This window comes from Podarcis pityusensis (assembly GCF_964106645.2).
Source record: "Podarcis pityusensis genome assembly, chromosome: 15".
Lineage (NCBI taxonomy): Eukaryota > Metazoa > Chordata > Lepidosauria > Squamata > Lacertidae > Podarcis > Podarcis pityusensis.
The window spans coordinates 18796199-18814941 of record NC_138040.1 but is presented as its reverse complement, the minus strand read 5'-3'; the positions used below and the strand labels follow the sequence as shown (position 1 = coordinate 18814941).

The following is an 18743-nucleotide window of genomic DNA, read 5'->3' as shown; positions in this document are numbered from 1 at the left end:
GGGCGGGCCAACTATGCTTATGAGTCTGTTCTGTTCTGAATCATCACCATCATAAAATTTCTGAATTGCCTTTTATTTATTATTTATTTCACAAAATCCAAATGCCTCTTGATTGGGGGAAAAAAAACCAGTTCTCAAAGTAGTTTCACATGTGTGCCTAGGCAATTTACAAATATACCATGGAACAGCATGTCAAATAGTTTTCCAAACTGTACAAAAGCAGCAGCAACAACTTTAGACAGGTTTTAAAACTGTATTGTTTTAACAGAAGATCTAAGGCAGGAAACTCCATGAAAATTTGCAATTCTATTTGCCTTTCATCTCAATGTCTGAATGCATTTTGTACTAAAATTCACACCCACACCTTTGGGACAGTTTTGGAGCTGGGAACTGCATTGCAAAATTTGGGAAAGTGCAAAATCTCCCAAACAGCAACATTCTGATCTGTTTACAATTTGGTGAGGTGTGTATTAGTCAGTTTGCTTGAAAATTCAGACTGAATGACATTCATCTTCTTCCTCCCTGTTTGAGCATAGAGAAAGAATGGTTTAAGTATGCCTGGAGGTGAGAGGACAGATGATCGCAGAAGGCCTGAGGTAATAACCGGGTATGTTTCAGTTGGTGAACTACTCCTCTGTTTTAAAAGCAACACATCCAGCACAGCACAGAGAGTTGATGGGAACCAAGAGGAAGGAAGTTTAGATGTGCAAATGAATGCGATAACATGCCTGAAGTGGGACTCCACAAAATGTAGGACTTGTCAGAAAAGAAAGACTTGTTATTTAGGGAACAGATCTTTGACCTATATTCTTTTTCATATACTTAAGTTACTGTTATCAAGGGCTGCAAGCCTCAGATCAACTGATCTCCAAAATATTGTGACTGCCATCAATATACCTTCTTGCAAAGGAGACAAAGCTTTCAACTCACCAAGACATTCACACAAGATGCATGTTTCCCATTTGTTGGAATAAGGGTTGCATAGGACAGAACATAACCACTATACAAATATGACTTATGCTAAGTGCTTTTCAAGCTGTATAGGGCAATATGACAATCCTTCCACCCCATGATACTATGCCATTCCTTCCTCTGTGGCAATATCTTGCAGAGGATGCATTATTGGCCTTCGTCCAAACACCCTTCACATACCCTTTATTCCTTTACTTATAGAGACTCTACACACACACACACACACACACACACACACACACACTGCTAATCTTGCCCATGAACTGCTACAGAGCAACTCTAATACTGCCATTGCTGTCTGAGCCGATGAGAAAAAATAAAAATTTAAGCACATAATCTGTTGGCGCAGATGTATAAGCACAGAGACAACAATTTCCCCAAATATTCCAGGGCACAATTGTTTCCTGCTCTCCTCTCCATTCTCAAGCACCTCTCAGCTTGACACACTCTGAATCCCAAAAGGCAATGTGCCTTGAATTCCATTTTGTTCCTTTGGTTTATTTATTATCCTTTCTGTTTGAACTTCCACCTCCTTCTGCAGAGGGAGCAAGAGAAGAGATAAAAACAGCAGCAGCCTCAAAAAGGTACAAGGGCAGAGACAAACCTAATAATACGTGACAAAGAAAAGGGCATTTTCTCAAAGATACTTAAATCCAACATGGATTGAGATAAACTTTGAACCAACTGGTTGAACACAGCAGCACAAGGGTGGGATAGAGAAGGGCTGAGTTAGCCCTAAAACAACCCATGCAATTGTGCCTGCTTCAAAAGTGGGAAAGAGTATGGAAACCAAGCCTTATGAATGACTTTCTTTAACTGTGTTAACCTCAACCCAACTGGCTTGGACCTAGAGATGGGTATACAGTCAAACCTCGGTTGTTCAACGCAATCTGTTCCAGAAGACTGTTCTGAAACGTTCAGCAATGGAGGTGCGGCTTCTGATTGGTTGAAAGAGCTTCTTGCACTCAAGCAGAAGCCACATCAGACATTCTGGTTCTGAAAAACATTTGAAAACCGGAGCATTTACTTCCAGGTTTTTTTCATTAGGAGCCGAAACGTATGATAACGGAGGCATTCGGGAACCGAGGTTTGACTGTATCTGTCAATTCTGGTTTCTCTCAGTTTTGTATTATTCTTTTTTCAATCTTAAGTGCAGTTCCTCACATTTGTACATCAGTATGTATTAAAAGAAATAAAAAAGTCATCGGGAAAACTCATCATTTGAGTGCAAATTTACCCCATTATATATACTTTTCTATGCAGTTTTGTCTTACACAGATACTTTTTGCAAAACAATTTGCCCTCCTATAATGAACTTTTGTGTTATTTTTCACCAATATATGCAGACTTTACCCTACTATATATGCCTTTTTGCATACAAGACATGGTTGGAGAGCAGCATTGCAAAATTCAGATGTCTGACTTTTAAAGGATTGCTGCGTTTCAGTTCATGTATTGTTTCAGAAAGTGCAAATTAGATGGGCTTGCCTTTAAATGCTAACTGAATTTATTTCCTCATCCAACCCTACTTGGACCTGACCTATCTGACTAGACCTGACTTTTCATAACACAGGAAGGCAATTCCCATATCATCTCAGTAGGTATATTAATTGAATTCTATGAATTGATGAAATTAGTTGTTACTCCACAGGGAGAAAAGATAATATAAACCAGCAAGGATGGTGACTGTATGAGTTGCTAATCGCTCTCTTCCCCCAGCCCTCCGTTTCAGGCAATGCTAGAGTTCCTTGGAAGCTTCCCGGGGATAATGCAATGAGAAAGAGCTTTGCCTGCGGCTATCAACATGCCACTATAATGTGCAACCAGGACAAAGTGTCTACATTCACACCATACATTTAAAGCACAGTGATGGCACTTTAAACAGTCGTGGCTCGCCCAAAGAATTTTGGGAGCTGTTGTAGGACTACAAGAAGTTTTGTAAGGAGAACTATATGAAATATTGCAGAAAAGATTTATGAGAATGGATTTTAAGTTATGGATTATAAAAAAGTAAGATTAAGAGATGAGCTTTGAAAATCATTAGATGTGGCTGATGGAAGTCTCAGGCTAAAATAGCCAAAATGTTGTATAAGATGAGATGAGATGAGATGTTCTGTTTGGAAAATATATGTAAAAATTAATAAAAATGTATATTAAAAAAAACCAAAGAATTTTGGGAGCTGTAGTTCATTAAAGGTGCTGTAAGTTGTCAGGAGACAGCTATTTCCCTCCCAGAGCTAAAATTCCCTGAGTTCCCTGGGAAGAGAGAATTGCCAAACCACTCCAGGAGCTATAACTCTGGGACAGGAATAGAGGGTCTCCTAAGAACTCACACCACCCTTAACAAACCACAGCTCTCAAGATTCTTGGGGGAAGCCACAATGGCTTAAAGGGTATCATGGTTTTAAAGGTATGGTGTGAATGTGGCCAGTGTTTGGCATAATCTTGAGGGGGGTGAGGAATTCTGAGCTCAGAAGGAGCAAATAGGCCTAGTCACTGTGGCCAGCATCCTACAATAAAGGAATGTCCATCCTAGAAGATCAGACCCTCCAAGTGTCCCTATTTTCCAGGGAAAGTCCCAGATTTACAACAGCCACCTGCGGTTTCTGATTTGATCCCAGAATGTCCTGCTTTTCCTTAGGCTGTACCTATTTTCATCAGAGAAATGTTGGAGGGTATGGAGTTGTGCAACCTCTGAGCCAAGGAAATAAGTAAATATGCAGCCTTTAGTAGACATCTGCTGACAGTCTTGTACAGTCATACGTTGGTTCTCAAATGCCTTGTGACTTGAATGTTTTGGCTCCTGAACGCCACAAACCCGGAAGTGTTCCGGTTTGAGAACATTTTTTCTGACGTGGCTTCCGATTGAGTGCAGGAAGCTCCTGCAGGCAATTGGAAGCCGTACCTTGGTTTTTGAATATTTTTGGAAGTCGAATGGATTTCCAGAAAAGATTCCATCCGAGAACCAAGGTACGACTGTATAGGAAACTTTTTAAGTATTTAATCATTTTATTTTGTGTGTGTGTGTGTGTATATATATATATATATATATATATATATATATATATGAAGCCACCCCAGAATGGCTGTGGCAACCCAGTCAGAGGGGTGAGGCATCAATAATAAAATTATTAAAATCATTATTATGGAGTAGGACGTCCCTATTTTCATTGGAGAAATGTTGGAAGATGTCCCTGCTTATATTCTGCAAGCAAGATGGCAGATCTACAGAGCTCCCTCAACAAATGTGTTAGTTTAAAAGCATCCCCCCTTCCCCCTCCCCCCCTCTCTCTCATGCCAAGATGGTTTAGAAAGCCCTGCTCTGGCAAAACGAGATCCTCTAGTCCATCATTCCTACATCACCTTCTGGCCTTCAATTCACTTAAACCTAGAACAGTCGTGTTTGAGCAGGGAGTCATCTCTGCCACATTCCTTTGCCTCCCTTTCCAAGCACACAGTCAGACTGCAAGGATATTAACATGGATGGTAGAGCCTGTCAGGCAGCTTGACAACAGCGAGATTTCATTAGCATCAAAAGGAAGAGCGGAAAGTGGGGAGCGGAGTGGGGTGGGGAGAAAAACAGCTCCTGGAGCCCCCCTGAGGAACTCCCCTCCAGTTCATTCATATTCTACAAGTCTCACACAACCTTCAGTGGATGCCAGGTGCAATAAAGGAAAGTTTGCCACTGAGCCTGATGGCAGAACAGCCCCCGAGGCCCTCCTCACACTGCCTCCAGGCACAGAGTAACTCTGGCTGGCTTTGGCGAACCAGGTCCTCACCTCCTGGCAGGAAAGAAAGCACACTCAGATCCTTTCTTCTTCATCGCCTGGGGCTGGAGGCGGCTGGAAGAAAAAGGGAGAGGAATGAAAGGGAGAAGGACAGGGGCAGGCAGCGAGAACCACATTCCAGTAATCCATAGTTGCTAATTGATTCGGAGTTTCGTTTTCTTTCTTCGTCTTCTCGGAGTCGACCCTTTGCGTGTCACGCCTTGGGACGTCCTTCCCCCCTTTCCCGTCAGTGCAACAGAGGAAGGCACCGCCAGCCTCAGAGAAGCCCTTAGCCGATTAAGAGAGTCCCCACTTGGCATTCCGCGTACACAAATGCTCAATCTGCACGCAGCGGCAAAGAGTATTTCTGCTCCCTTCTCTCTTCGCAGCGCCTGTGCCTTCCCCTTGAATAAATCAATACGAACGTAGCCCCAAGCCTCAAACAGAGAAAGAGATTGCTTTCACCTTCAGCCGGAGACCCCAGGGTGAAGGGGCTGGTGGAAATGCGCGGAGGCAGCCTGAATAAACCCAGCCAAAATTAAAAGGAACCTGTGCGGGTTCCTTTTACTTATTTATTACTTATCTGCTGCTTACAGGAACACAAAGCAAATAGAGAGATACTCTGGACTGGCACGTGGGAGACAGGCTGCAACAGTTCCGTTTGCTTCTCCGGAGCTGCTACACTGCCTGCATGCTGCGTGGACCAGTGCTCCCCGGGATTAATGCGTTAGTGCACCTTCTTTAATAGATCTTTGTCTTCTGTGCCACAATTTCAAACCTGCTAAGAATGATTCCAGAACATGAAAAGAAGAAGATTCCTGGGTTCTTGTAGCCCTTTAACATTGAGACTGTCTTCATCCTACAGATTACTTTTAGTCTCCTTTTCAAAGAATTTCAAATTATTTAAAGCTTAGCAGTCTGACACAAAGTGTAAAGCAATGACAACCACAAAAGGTTATAAACTCCAAGCTAGCCAAAAGAGAGCAATAAGAAGGTTCAAGGCAGCCTGATTACAAACATTTCAAAAACTGCCCTTGTTGGGAGTCAAAGGCCTGGAAAAAAACGGAATCCTGGGTGTCCACTTAAACATGGGATAATTCTTGGCCTCGAAGACCTTTCCAAAGATCATATTCCACTTTTTGTGCCTCCACTGATAAGGCCCCAAATCCCCACAACACTAGCTGGGTGGCCATTCAACAATGTGGCCATGGTTGCAGTGGCAAGGCCAGGCTGGGCTCTGGGGCTCAGAGACCCCCAGTGGCAGGCAGGACAGGACAGGGATCCCTGCATGGGGTGCCTGATTCGCGCCCCCTCAAAATTGTGCACCCAGGGCTACAGCCCCTCTTTCCCCCTCACACTACACCTCTGCAAGTGCAGGACCCCAAAGAGAGAAACACTCTTGCTCTTACACATATACACACATGCACACATGCACAAACACCCATCTACCTCTGTTCATACTTCTCTAAATGGTCTCCACTTAGATTTAGAGGAGACCATTAGGATGGTGCAAAACCTGTCCCCTTATCATTATGCATTTTTCCACCTTCCACCTATTTGGAGCATTTATCCTGCTGATGCTGCATTTTTAGCACCACAAAAGCAGGTAAGCTGCTGCTGCTGCTGCTTCTTCTTCTTCTTCTTCTTCTTCTTCTTCTTCTTCTTCTTCTTCTTCTTCTTCTTCTTTTCCAGAGTGGATCCAAAGCACTGTATACATATTATGTACAATTGTACATTATATCCACCCCTGCAAATAGTGGCTCAGAGCTCCTGCTTCCTTTCTCAGTGTCAGGAAGATAACTCTCTTTTTTCTCTGGCGCCTGTAATACTGCTAATGTCAGATGTCAGGGAAAACTACATGCCCTAGGCTCCTGGCACTTGTAATATGACATAAATGCATTGCAGACACCAAAGAAGCAGAGAGAATCCTCCAAGGCTTCCCATACCTTTCAATGACGAAAGCTGTTCCAGTACCAGCTGCCAGCAGCCAAGAAGTTTGGGAGGCTCATAGACTGGGCCAATAAGTATGAGTCTTTTAAAAAGGGAGTGACCCTCTACACTTCTACTTATAATTGCTGGCACCCACTCAGAATGAAACCCTTCATTAGCCAGAGTACTAGCATAACACAGGCACTATTGACTTGACTCTGCACTGCCCAGGAACCTAGGGAGTCAAATACTTGGTCTACCTAGCTCAGTATTAGCAGGGGCGGAGGAAGGGGGATGCAGTAGGTGCAGGCCGCCCCAGGTGTCACCACTGAGGGGGGGTGACAAAATGCAGGGTGGCACTCACTCCTGGGAGACGGTCTGCCCACTGCCTCCCCCCCAGCTGTAGGGTGGCTGAGTGGGAGGAGGTAGGCAGACTCTGGAGGCCCCGCGGTGCACCCCACCCTCGGCTCGCCCCACCCCTGGGCACGCCGCCCCAGGTGCCTGAGTGCCTTCCTCTGCCGCTGAGTATTAGGACTTTTTTTTAAGCTGGAACTCACCAGAATTGAGTTACTCTTAGCTGGGCACCATTGCCATCATAAGAGAACAAGGGAAGTGTTTATGGTGAGTTCCAGCACCTCCTTTTCCCCAGAAAAATAGCACCGCTCAGTATTGCCCACACCAAGAGGCAGCAATTCCCGCCTGACATGGAGACGTTGAAGATTGAAACTGGGCCCTTCTGCCCAGAAGCATTTTTACTGGGTATTGTAGGAAGTGACATAAATAGAAAGGAATGTAAGTTGTTTTTATATACAACAGCAGCAGCAAGAACGTTACTGGCCCAAAAGTGGAAGCAAGAAGAACTACCGACAAAAGAAGAATGGAGGGTGAAATTAATGGACTATGCAGAACTGGAAAAATTAACAGGAAGGATTCGAAACCGGCGGGACCAGAAATTCACAGAAGACTGGAGTAAATTTAAAGACTATTTGAAAAATATTTGTGATGATCAGACTACGTTTGTAGGATTGCAAGCAGATTTGTGAGGAGCATTATTAGAATTATTGCAAAAATGGATAAGGGGAGGATGGTTAGTGAAGACACTTAAAGGTAATATGATTTTAAGAAATGCCTAAGAAGTCATTAAAACGGTGGATCATCAGAGGAGCTGATGGAAGTCCAAAAAAGATTGTATAAAAGATGAAGTTTTGTGGTATGTACTATAATTTATATGTTAAAATTGAATAAAAATTATTATAAAAAAAGAAACTGGGCCCTTCTGCATGCAGAGCTGAGGCCCCACCACTGAACTATAGTGTGCTCCTCATTGTCCATTGTGCAGATGACCCATCCAATTTGACCATGGATTCAGTGACAACATCCACAAGCCGGCTGCCTTTTCGGGACACTTATCCCCAGCTGGAAATGTGTGCTATTTGCAAGAAATTATGGATACTCACTGCTTCTCATCCAACACATGGTGCAAAGTCTGATACAGACATCTGCCAAGAAACACCTTGTCTTCTCCAGGCAAAGCATTAAAATCTAAAAATAGAGCATCTCCCCTCCTCCCATCCCTACCTTCTCCCACCCAATTATAAAGTTTGACACTATCTGTTAGCGTTCTTTTCTGTTGGCATAAACCCAGGCACAAACACAGAGAAATTAATAATAATTGTTGCGTCGAAAAGAAAAAGGATAAAAAAAGAGGATGCAATCAGGACGCAGAACAGAAAGCAACACAAACAAATGGTATTTATCCTCCCATACGATCCTCTCTCTTTCCTCCCCCGTTCCCAAGGGACAGTGATGATAATGCTGGTGAAACAGATGAATCAGGGCTAATGTGAGGATTAGGAATGGATTCCAAAGCCCCAGCCCAGCCTGGAAGAGAAAGCGGACTCTTAATTGAAATCAGAGCTGGGATTTTGAAGCCTCTGCAGAGTTGGGTTAAGTCCACTGGGGCCATGCAGACAGAGAGAATATGAATGGCGTCTCTTTTCAGGAGGGCCCAAGAAAGGGATGGGGAAAGCTTTTCTAAAACATCCATTTGCACAGAAGCACACTTGACTGGGGGACAGACAATAGCTGGGGAAGAAACCGTAATAATTAACTTTGCTCAAAATGTGCATCGGCAGGGGTGTGGAACTGGGTCTAGAGAAGGCAAGTTCCTCGTCTCCCCCACCAGCCATGGGCAAAGGATAACAGGTGGATGGGACCATCCACGTGTCAATCACCTGATGCCATGGTGATCATTGGGGCTCACAACCTTCTCTTTGTGAAGTCAGGTTTGAGGCAGATGGGCATGGCTTGGCCAAAACAGCTTCACAATCCCATGGGGAGACCTTTTGGGCTCCCCACCCTGATGTACACAGTCATTTCTTTTACCCTGCTCTTGTTTCTGATCAAAAAAGATTTCTGAAACACCGTAAAATCTGGCAGAACTTGAATAAATCATTGGGATGTGGAAGTGACTGGGTACACCATGGAGGACAACAGTTCTGCCACCACACCCTGTGTGACCAAAACAATAGGGCATTCTGCAAGCCACATATGGTTGTCCATTGGAAGCTCCTGGTTTTGCCGCCTACCTGAGCCTGCAAGAAAGAAAGAGAAAGGGTGGGGAAGTAGCTGCATTTAACTCCTTGACAACCAATAGGAGATGCCATGGCAAATCTCTGCCCATGTTTTACAGCTAATTATACCCTAACCCAGGAGTTTGTGGCCCTCCACATGTACTTAGATTTCCATTCCCACAATGCCTGGCCACTGGCCATGCTAGCTGGGGCTGATGGCAGCTGGAGTCCCAAAACTTCTGGAGGCTCTCATTTTTACCAATGAGCTAAGCTTTATGCACAGCTGAGTGCTCTAAGCTTTCTACCTCCGAATGTTAAGCCCCACTGTGTCCAAAATGGGGCTTCTTCCAAGGTAAATTCATATAGCACTTTGGCCTTAACAGATTAATCCACTTATTAAAGCTTTGAGCTCTACTTTTTACTGCTATAATGATTTGCTGCACTATCCTTCTCCCACTCTCTCTTAATCCTGTTATTTTATTATGGTATTTGACAGATCTACATTTGAATAAACAAATGGAAATCATATTAAATTTCTCCTGTGCCACAATATTTTGTATCACACAGTACTGGTAGAATCCAGAGTTATTTTCAATTAAATTCTGTCATTACAGGACGAGAGAACAGAGAAGTTGAAGATGATAAGAAGGGAGAATTTCCTCATTGGAGTTATGACAAGACTCAGAAAAATTTGCATGATTTTAAAAGATGAAATATGATGATTGGTCAACAAATTTAATAAAGCATTTGCCATTATTTGATTGGGTCTGGTCTTGTACAGGCTGCATTTGTCTTTATGGATTGCTCCTGCCTGCTCTTTTATGAGAATTATTCTATTATCTCCACTCTTGTTTATTTTCCTGTAATTATACTGAAGGAAATCAATTAATATATTTTTTTTAGTTCATCAAAACTGCCAACCATCCTTCCAAAGGTTTTTACTCCCACTTTTTTTTTTTTAAGGAAATGCAACTTTACAGTAAAACAACTTGTATTCCAACTTGTATGTCCACACTGTTTAGAAATATTGTTGTTATGATTTTCTTGGTTGTACTTGAAAATCATTTAAAAAACAACAACAGTGGAGTGAAATAGCATGGGGGAAAGATAATAAAAAATGGGGGAGTGACTGTTTCTTACCCACCCAATATCCAACATGGTGTAAGGAAGAATTGGGGGCAGAGGTGATCAGAGTGACGATATTCTGCTTCTTCCATGCAAGCTGGATTTCTTCTCATATAAAACTACTTCTTGCACATATAAAACAAAGGGAAGGTGCATTGTAGTGGCTAAGACTTGATCCAGGAGGGAGTCTCAGGTTGAAATCTCACCCTAGCTCTCTAAGTGACCTTATATACTTCAGGTTCTCCAGTGGGGACCAAAAACAAAGAGGAATCTAAATAAGCTTTAATATAGGAATAGGAAGTGTATGATCCTCCATAAGAACATAAAAAGAGCCACGTTAGATCAGGTCAATGAACCATCTAGGGTAGCATCCTGTTCTCACAATAGCCCACCAGATACCTATGGAAAACTCACAAGCAGGATCTGAGCACAACAGTAATCTCCCCTCCAGTGGGTTCCAGTAACTGGTATTCAGAAGCATTATTGCCTCCAGTGCTGGAGACAGAGCATATCATGGCTACCAACCATTGATGGTCTCCTCCTCCTTGCGTTTGTCCAGTCCTCTTTTAAAGCTAGGAATCTGTCCAATCCTCTCTTAAAGTTTGAGTTAGGTTAATTGGGTATATGGTTATTGACTACTGGAAGAAGAGCAAGTTGCACTGGGAGAGAGTGGGATTTGCAAGATGCCATCTACAAGAATCAACCAGGGCACCATAGCTTAACGACGGAGGGTTAAAACTACATGACTGGCTACCGACGAAAGAGGAGTGGAAGATGAAATTAATGGACTATGCAGTACTGGATAAGATGACAGGGAGAATTCGAAACAGGCGGGACCAGAAATTCTTGAAAGATTGGAGTAAATACGTGAACTATTTGAAAAACAATTGTAATCAATTGACTATGCTTGTAGGATTACAAGAAGTTCTGTAAGGAGAACTATATGAAATATTGCAGGGGAAATTTATGAGAATGGATTTTAAGTTATGGACTCTTAAAAGTAATAGTGAAAATAATGAAATGCTAGGCTAAGTGATGAAGGTTGAAAATGGTTGGTTGATGTGTTTGATGGGAGTCCTAGGCTTATAGCCAAAATGTTGCATAAGATGAGAGGAGATGTTAAGTTTTGTTTGGAAAATATATAAATATAAACTAATAAAAATATATTAAAAAACAAAACTACATGACTGGCACTTGAGCCAGCTCTTACGGATTCAGTTACATTTTCAGATTCAAGCATCACTTGTGTGGGGTGTTTGCAGCTGATACTATGAATCCCACTGGTTAAGTGCAGAAGAATACCATTTGCAAGGAATTGCAGGTTGGGAGAATGCTGTTCACATCCTACCTGTTGGCCACTGTGAGAACAGAGTGCTGGATTGGATGCACCTTGGTCCTGATCCAGCAGAGGTCTTCCTATAGTCTCATGTTGTTAAAATAAGCCAGTTGAATAATGTTTGGTAGCACTGGTCGAGCATGGTCCAAGACACTTTGTTGCCTAAGGCAAAAGATAAGTTGGTTCCCTTCCTGTTTCATGTAGAGAAGCTGTCCAGATTGACAGCTGAATCATATTTCAACACTAGTGCCTGGACATCATCCCCAACCATATACGAGAGCATCAGGCAGGTTTAAGGGACGTAAGGCAGGCTGTGCAGCATGCACAGGTTTGTGTCTGCTGCACAGCCACCCCCTGCACTTTAGCATTTTCTGTTGATGGTACCTGTCTCATTTTGCCTAACTGTAGAGCCGGCCCCAGGTTTTAAAGGATGACAAACTGCTACTCTGTGCAGATTCACTCTGAAATGTAACCAAGGCACATTTGAGGTTAAAATGAAACCAGAAGGCTCAAGAACATAGAAATAACCTTTTGAGACTTTAGCAGATTAAGCAGCACAGATTTATTTCAGCCTTAATTGTCACCAAAAGCATAGTAATTAGTTGTCACCTTAGCAATGGTTGCCTTAGAAATAGCCAATAAACAGGTAGATCTTGTTTGAAGCCACAAAGTTAAGTTACACTTTTACATGAAAAAGGAGGGACCCTGATCATCGCTTTGCTCTTTTCCAGAGAAGAACAGAAAATAAAGAGACATATCCCAATCTCCAGGGTATCAAGTTATGGCCTTTACTTTAGTAGGCAATTGTACAACTGCATACATTTTCCTACACCTAGTTCTAACTGACCTATTTCTTTTTCATTTAAGAATAATTTAAAATGATATACAAACTATGCAAAAACCGTATCCTCAGAATGAATAAGGATAATCCATATAACAAGCTATTTCATATTATTTTCTACAGTAGATTCTTAGCCACGGGAGGAAGCCCCCCCCCCCCAGCATGCATATTGACAAGGCAGCTATGGCAATAGATCACCTTTCCTAAAGGGTTTGGAAGAATATGATGCTAAGGTCCAATACCGAGATGAAGGTCTTCCAGGCTTGCATGCTGAGCATGCTGCTTTATGGAAGTGAGTCGTGGGCAACCTACAACTGCCAGGAGTGATGATGCACTGCATCAGGAAGATTTGGGAAGATTTGGGACATCACATGGCAGGACAGAGTGTCACACCAAGATGTACTCTCCTAAGCCAACATTAAATCCCATATTTGTGACTGCACACATTAGGGGAAGGGCAGGAGCATCTGCTTTGCATGAAGAAGGACACCAGTTCAATCCCTGGTGTCTCCAGGTAGGGCTGGGAGTGATCCCTGCCTGACACCTTGGAGAGTCAGTGCATACGGTTCTGAGCTTGACAGACCAGTCATCTGACTCAGTGTAAGGCAGCTTCCTATGTTGCCATATTATATCAGCCCCATCATATCCTGGTGGTCCTGCCCCAAATGCTCATGCTGGCTCTAAACCCAAAAGAGATTTTACAGGAGGTTTAAACACAGAAGGCTTGTATGGCTCACCAGTCAAGGAAGCCAGCGAGGAAACTTTACTGATTCAGAACAGATAAAATAAAATTCTTTTTCACACAGAACATAGCTAGACTATGGAACTCCCACAGAAGGCAGTGATGGCCACCAACGTAGATGGCTGCAGAAGTAGATTGGATAAATTTATGGTGTGGAGGACTATTGATGGCTTCTGGCCATGATGGCTCTGCTCTGCTTCCACAGCTGGAGTCAGTAATGCTTCTGAGTACCAGTTGCTGGAAACTACATGAAGGGAGCGTGCTCTTGTGGTTGTGGGCTCCCACAGGCACCTGGTTGGCAGCTGGTGGTGAGATCTGATTGCTGGACTAGATGGGCCATTGGCCTGATCCAGCAGACTCTTTCTATGTTCTTGTGCAGAAAATGTGGTGCCCTTCAGATATTGTGGACATCATCTCTAGCTATTTACCTTGCTGGCTGGGGCTCACAGAAATTGCACTCCACATGTTCTGGAGGGTGCCATGTGGCTGGCGCTCTCTCTCTCTCTCTCTCTGTCTCTTCTCATAAAGAAAGGAGCAACAAGAAATTCCTGATGCCGATCAGCTACAATTAAGTCCAGTGCCACCTAGTGACTGAACTAGATAATGGCATGATCCACATGCCCACACACGAATTCAACAGCATTTCCCAGTCATTCTCTCTTACACTCACACAACCCCATATTCCATTTATGCTACTCAGCCAACCAAATGATCACCATTGATGGCATTGTCCCCTCACTTCTCTTCTCCCCTTCCTACTAACACCCATTCCAACCAACGCCCCCATCTGTCCCTAACAAGCATAGTAACAGGTGCTTGAACTGTTCCAAATGTTCAGAATTTTTTCCCAATGGTATTCTATTGCATCTCAGCAGCTGAACCAGCATGGGTGTGCATACGTGCATCTGTGGGAGGCTTTTTAATCAACCAAAACCCGAACTCTCTCCTGGGAAAAACCCATGGTCGAGTTTGAACCCTGCAGCCTACGTGCTTTCCTTCACATTTTTATTTTTGTCTTCTGCATCAGATTAGGGGACCAACTCCTAAAGCGATTATTTCCTGCAACTTTACATGCTGTGTGCTTTAATTTGGTACCTCATTTGTGTCTCTATGGAGAGAAGCACGTTCAACCTGATGGGTTCGAAGCTGGCATTGGCTTCAAAAATCAAAACTGCAAAAATCAAAATAAAACCCTCTGCTACTACTACTACAGACCATGCAACGTAGTCTTGCGGTGAGAGGGGAAGGATGTACTAGGCTGCTGCAAATCCCTGCAAAGTTCTGCTCCAGACTCCCATTGCCCACTTTTATCTGCTTGGCTCCTCTTACTTCTGCTTCCCCATGAGGCTGCTGTCGCTGTCACTCAGCCTCAGGCAGCAAGCCCTTCAGGCTACAACAATGGCTGATGGCAGCGTGGAACCCACCAAATGCCATTTAACAGAGCAACAACAATTTCCATGAACTGGTGGCTCCAGTTTTAGGCCACTTTCACACCAGCTAGCCATTGAACACAGAACCGGCACAGCCAGTAGGAAAGGTGAGACCACTGACTCAGGTAGCAGAAGCCCCCACAGGTGGCATGCCTAGGGGTCCCATGCCTGCCTGCCACCTCCACAATTGGCAGAGAAGTGCCACTGTCACCAACACCAATTGTAGGCAAGATTGTGTCCATGGGGGAGGGGGGAGATCTTGCCTGAATTTGGTGCTGATGGAGGTGCTGCTTCTCCACCAGTGGCGGAGGTGGCAAGGTGCATATTGGCTGCAGAACAGGCAATGACGTTAGGAGTCGATAGGTGATGGTGGGAGCAGCAGCAGGGCAAGGCAGCACTTCCTGATGCACTGTTGCTGATTGAGCACACACCCTCCAACATTTATCCCATGAAAATAGAGATGCCGCCTCTAATATTTCTCTCACAAAAATAGGGACATCCTATTCCATACACTCTTGAGAGGCTCTTGAGAGTCCCATGGACTGCAAGAAGATCAAACCTATCCATTCTTAAGGAAATCAGCCCTGAGTGCTCACTGGAAGGACAAATCCTGAAGCTGAGGCTCCAATACTTTGGCCACCTCATGAGAAGAGAAGCCTCCCTGGAAAAGACCCTGATGTTGGGAAAGATGGAGGGCACAAGGAGAAGGGAACGCCAGAGGACGAGATGGTTGGACAGTGTTCTCAAAGCTACCAGCATGAGTTTGACCAAACTGCGGGAGGCAGTGGAAGACAGGAGTGCCTGGCGTGCTCTGGTCCATGGGGTCACGAAGAGTCGGACACGACTAAACAACTAAACAACAACAAAATTCCATACACTCAACATTTCTCCAATGAAAATAGGGACATCCTAAGAAAAACTGGGACATTCCAGGAACAAATCAGAATCTGGGACAGCTTCTATAAATCCAGGACTGTCTCTGGAAAATAGGGACACTTGGAGGATCAGTGAGCACACATCCTTATTTGTTTGAACAAATTATGTGGGGATGCTTAGACAATGCTACTGCTTACTAAGGCTGTGCGTGTATGCTGCTTTGTGAAGCCTTTGCCTCAAAAAGCTTCATATAAGTCCAGTCAATCAATCAATGCTCTTTCAGGTTGACAGCAGCCATTCTCTTCTGAGAAGTTCCTCAAGCCAACAGCTATCCACAAACCAGTCCAAAAACCTTGGTCAGTGCTGACCCACAGGGACAAGTTAAATGATACTCTTTTCCTACCCCCCTGCTTCATGTGATGGTGCAGATGTCTTCTTAAGCAGAGGGGAAGGATTGACATACCCCTGTGCAGCATAACATTTTATTGACTGTTTTGGAATTTCCTTAGCACCACAAGCTGTTCCTCTGTCACTCCAGCCCTTATTGAATTTAGGGAGACGGGTGGGATGGGGGAGAGGAGAGAAAGGAACCAGTCCTTGCTCTCTCCATATGTTGCGTTGGTTAAGAAGCAAAGCTCACTAAATGTTATGGAATATGTAGGGAGAGGGCCAGGGGGGTTGGGGGTGGATGGGGAGGGAGAAAAGAAGATAAATCCATCAACTAACAAGATAAGTGCCTTGTTCCTCCATCTGTTACTGCTGGGTTCTTATCTGGGATTGGAGCGTGGCAGGAGCGGTACATCTTGTGTCAGGCATTATATCCCAAACTCATATGAATGCATTTTCATGCTTGCAGCAATCTGTGATCCGGGCACCGGCTTTCACAACACTTGTCCTCAGGCACTCCCCATCTCTTTGCATTGCAAAGCGAATTGGGAAATTGATGGCACAGGAAAGGCAGTTGGGATATGCAAGCTCCCAGAGAGTAGCTGCAGAGCTGCATTTGTGCTAAGTAAATATTTCTGTACCCTGCAAATATATACACATCTACAGATATCCTTTATTTTAAAAAATGGACACATAATATGGATCACACTCTGCGATTGCTGTGGCCCATGCCTTATCTAGAATCGTTATCTGCATAAGTGGAAGAAACTCAGTTCAAGTGTCATAACTTATTTGTTGCTGTGGGGGGGGGGGTCCAGCCACTTTCAAGGGAAATAAGAGGTGGGTTGCCCCATTACACACACACACACACACACACACACTTTTTGCCATTTCCAAGTACCACCTGCAGTTCTCAACTGTTAAAAAGTAATAATAATGTTGAGCTTTTGACAAAGATTTGATCGGAAGATTTGATGATGATGGGGGTGGGGGTGGATCTTGCTTGACTTCAGAGAAGGCATTGCACTACAAATCTGCAATACAATCTGCACATCTATGTATCTATCTATTTATATTTATGTCCCCCCGACACACACACACGGACACACATTTATATCTGGACCACCTTAGAAAATGTACACAGAAAGCAGCTGGGAAGCACATAGATACCCAGCAGGTGACACTAGTTCTAAAGAAGCTGCACCAGACTCCCCACCCCGGCAAAAAAAGCAATAGGGTGCCTATATAGCTGCGCTGGGTGTAGTTTCTCACCACCCAGTTTCAAAACTCCTTCCCTCTCCTCTCTCCAGACTCAAGCCTATCTCCTGCACCTTCCCTGTTTCCGATCACATGCAGGCTCCCCAAGCAAGGAAACTGAGCACAACTCCAACCTGGCTGGCAATCCAGAGAGCTTGGAAGAGCCAATTGCTAATTTAATGAGCCACTGATGGGAATCCAGTCTGCAAAAACAAAAAAAGGGGTGTGCAGGTCCTCATGATTTCAGAGTGTCTGCTTGTTCAAAGCTAGGCTCCTACTGATTCATTCTCAAGACCAATACACTTTTCTCATCTGCGGATAAGGACAAAATGGCACCAATTCACGCCCCACCCCAAATCCCATGTACTATAGCTGACCAGACTTGTACACAGGAACACAAGAAACTGCCTTATACCAAGTCATTCTATTGATACATCTAGTTTTGTATTGTCTACACCAGTGTTTCCCAAACTTGGGTCTCAAGCTGCTTTTGGACTACAACTCCCATCATCCTTGACCACTGGTCCTGCTAGCTAGGGATGATGGGAGTTGTAGTCCACAAACAGCTGGAGACCCATGTTTGGGAAACACTGGCCTACACTGACTGGCAGTAGCCCTCTAGAGTTTCAGACAGACTGTGTCCCCCAGCCCTATCTGGAGTTACCACTGAGGATAGAACCTGGGGCCTTCTGCATGCAAAGCAGATGCTCTACCACTCAGCTACAGCTTCAAGGGAGGTGAAGAAGAAGTAGAGTTTGGATTTGATATCCCACTTTATCACCACCCGAAGGAGTCTCAAAGTGGCTAACATTCTCCTTTCCCTTCCTCCCCCACAACAAACACTCTGTCAGGTGAGTGGGGCTGAGAGACTTCAAAGAAGTGTGACTGGCCCAAGGTCACCCAGCAGCTGCATGTGGAGGAGCGGAGACGCAAACCCGGTTCCCCAGATTATGAATCTATTGCTCTTAACCACTACACCACACTGGCAATGGGACGGCATGCTGCACTGCACCTGGGGGGAGCAGACTAACTTAGGTGGTGCAAGGAAGGCAGTGTGGCATACACAGGCAGTAAGCTCACTGTGCCTAATGAAAGGGCTGGCCCCTTCCCAGACACCATCGATAGGCCCTCCAGTGGAAAATCTAAGCTAACTGTAGCTTCTCTTGCAATGCAGACTTCCAGTACACTGAATCCCTATAGGCCTACAGACAGCACTAACTGAAACCTACTTGCCCCATGTAACCACCTTAGAGGCTGCTATCTGCCAATCATCAAAGCAGCAGACACTTCCTTAGAGAAACGCAAAGGCAAAGGAGACCTCATTTTGTATCGCCAGGCATCCCGCTGTGCCTACATTTTGGTATGAAAAATAAAAAAGGGCTCTTGCCATCTCCTCGCTCCCTTTCCGCCCCACCACACAAGAGGTTAAAGTGGTAAAGAACAACCTGGAGGCAGATAACAGAATGACAAGCACTCGATAAAAGGGAAACAGAAGCTGTGTAGGAAAC

At 44.3% G+C, this 18743-nt stretch overlaps 1 protein-coding gene and 1 long non-coding RNA gene across 10 annotated transcripts in view; one reads left to right on the top strand and one right to left on the bottom strand.

Annotated features, from left to right (window-relative positions):
* NTM (neurotrimin) overlaps nucleotides 1–18743 on the bottom strand; it is a 796613-nt gene that overhangs the window by 712886 nt on the left and 64984 nt on the right. The gene's annotated exons all lie outside the window — the stretch shown is intronic.
* LOC308464437 lies at nucleotides 9222–10002 on the top strand. The gene is made up of 2 exons (XR_013980042.1): nucleotides 9222–9284; nucleotides 9856–10002. It is a non-coding gene; the product is annotated as an uncharacterized lncRNA (long non-coding RNA).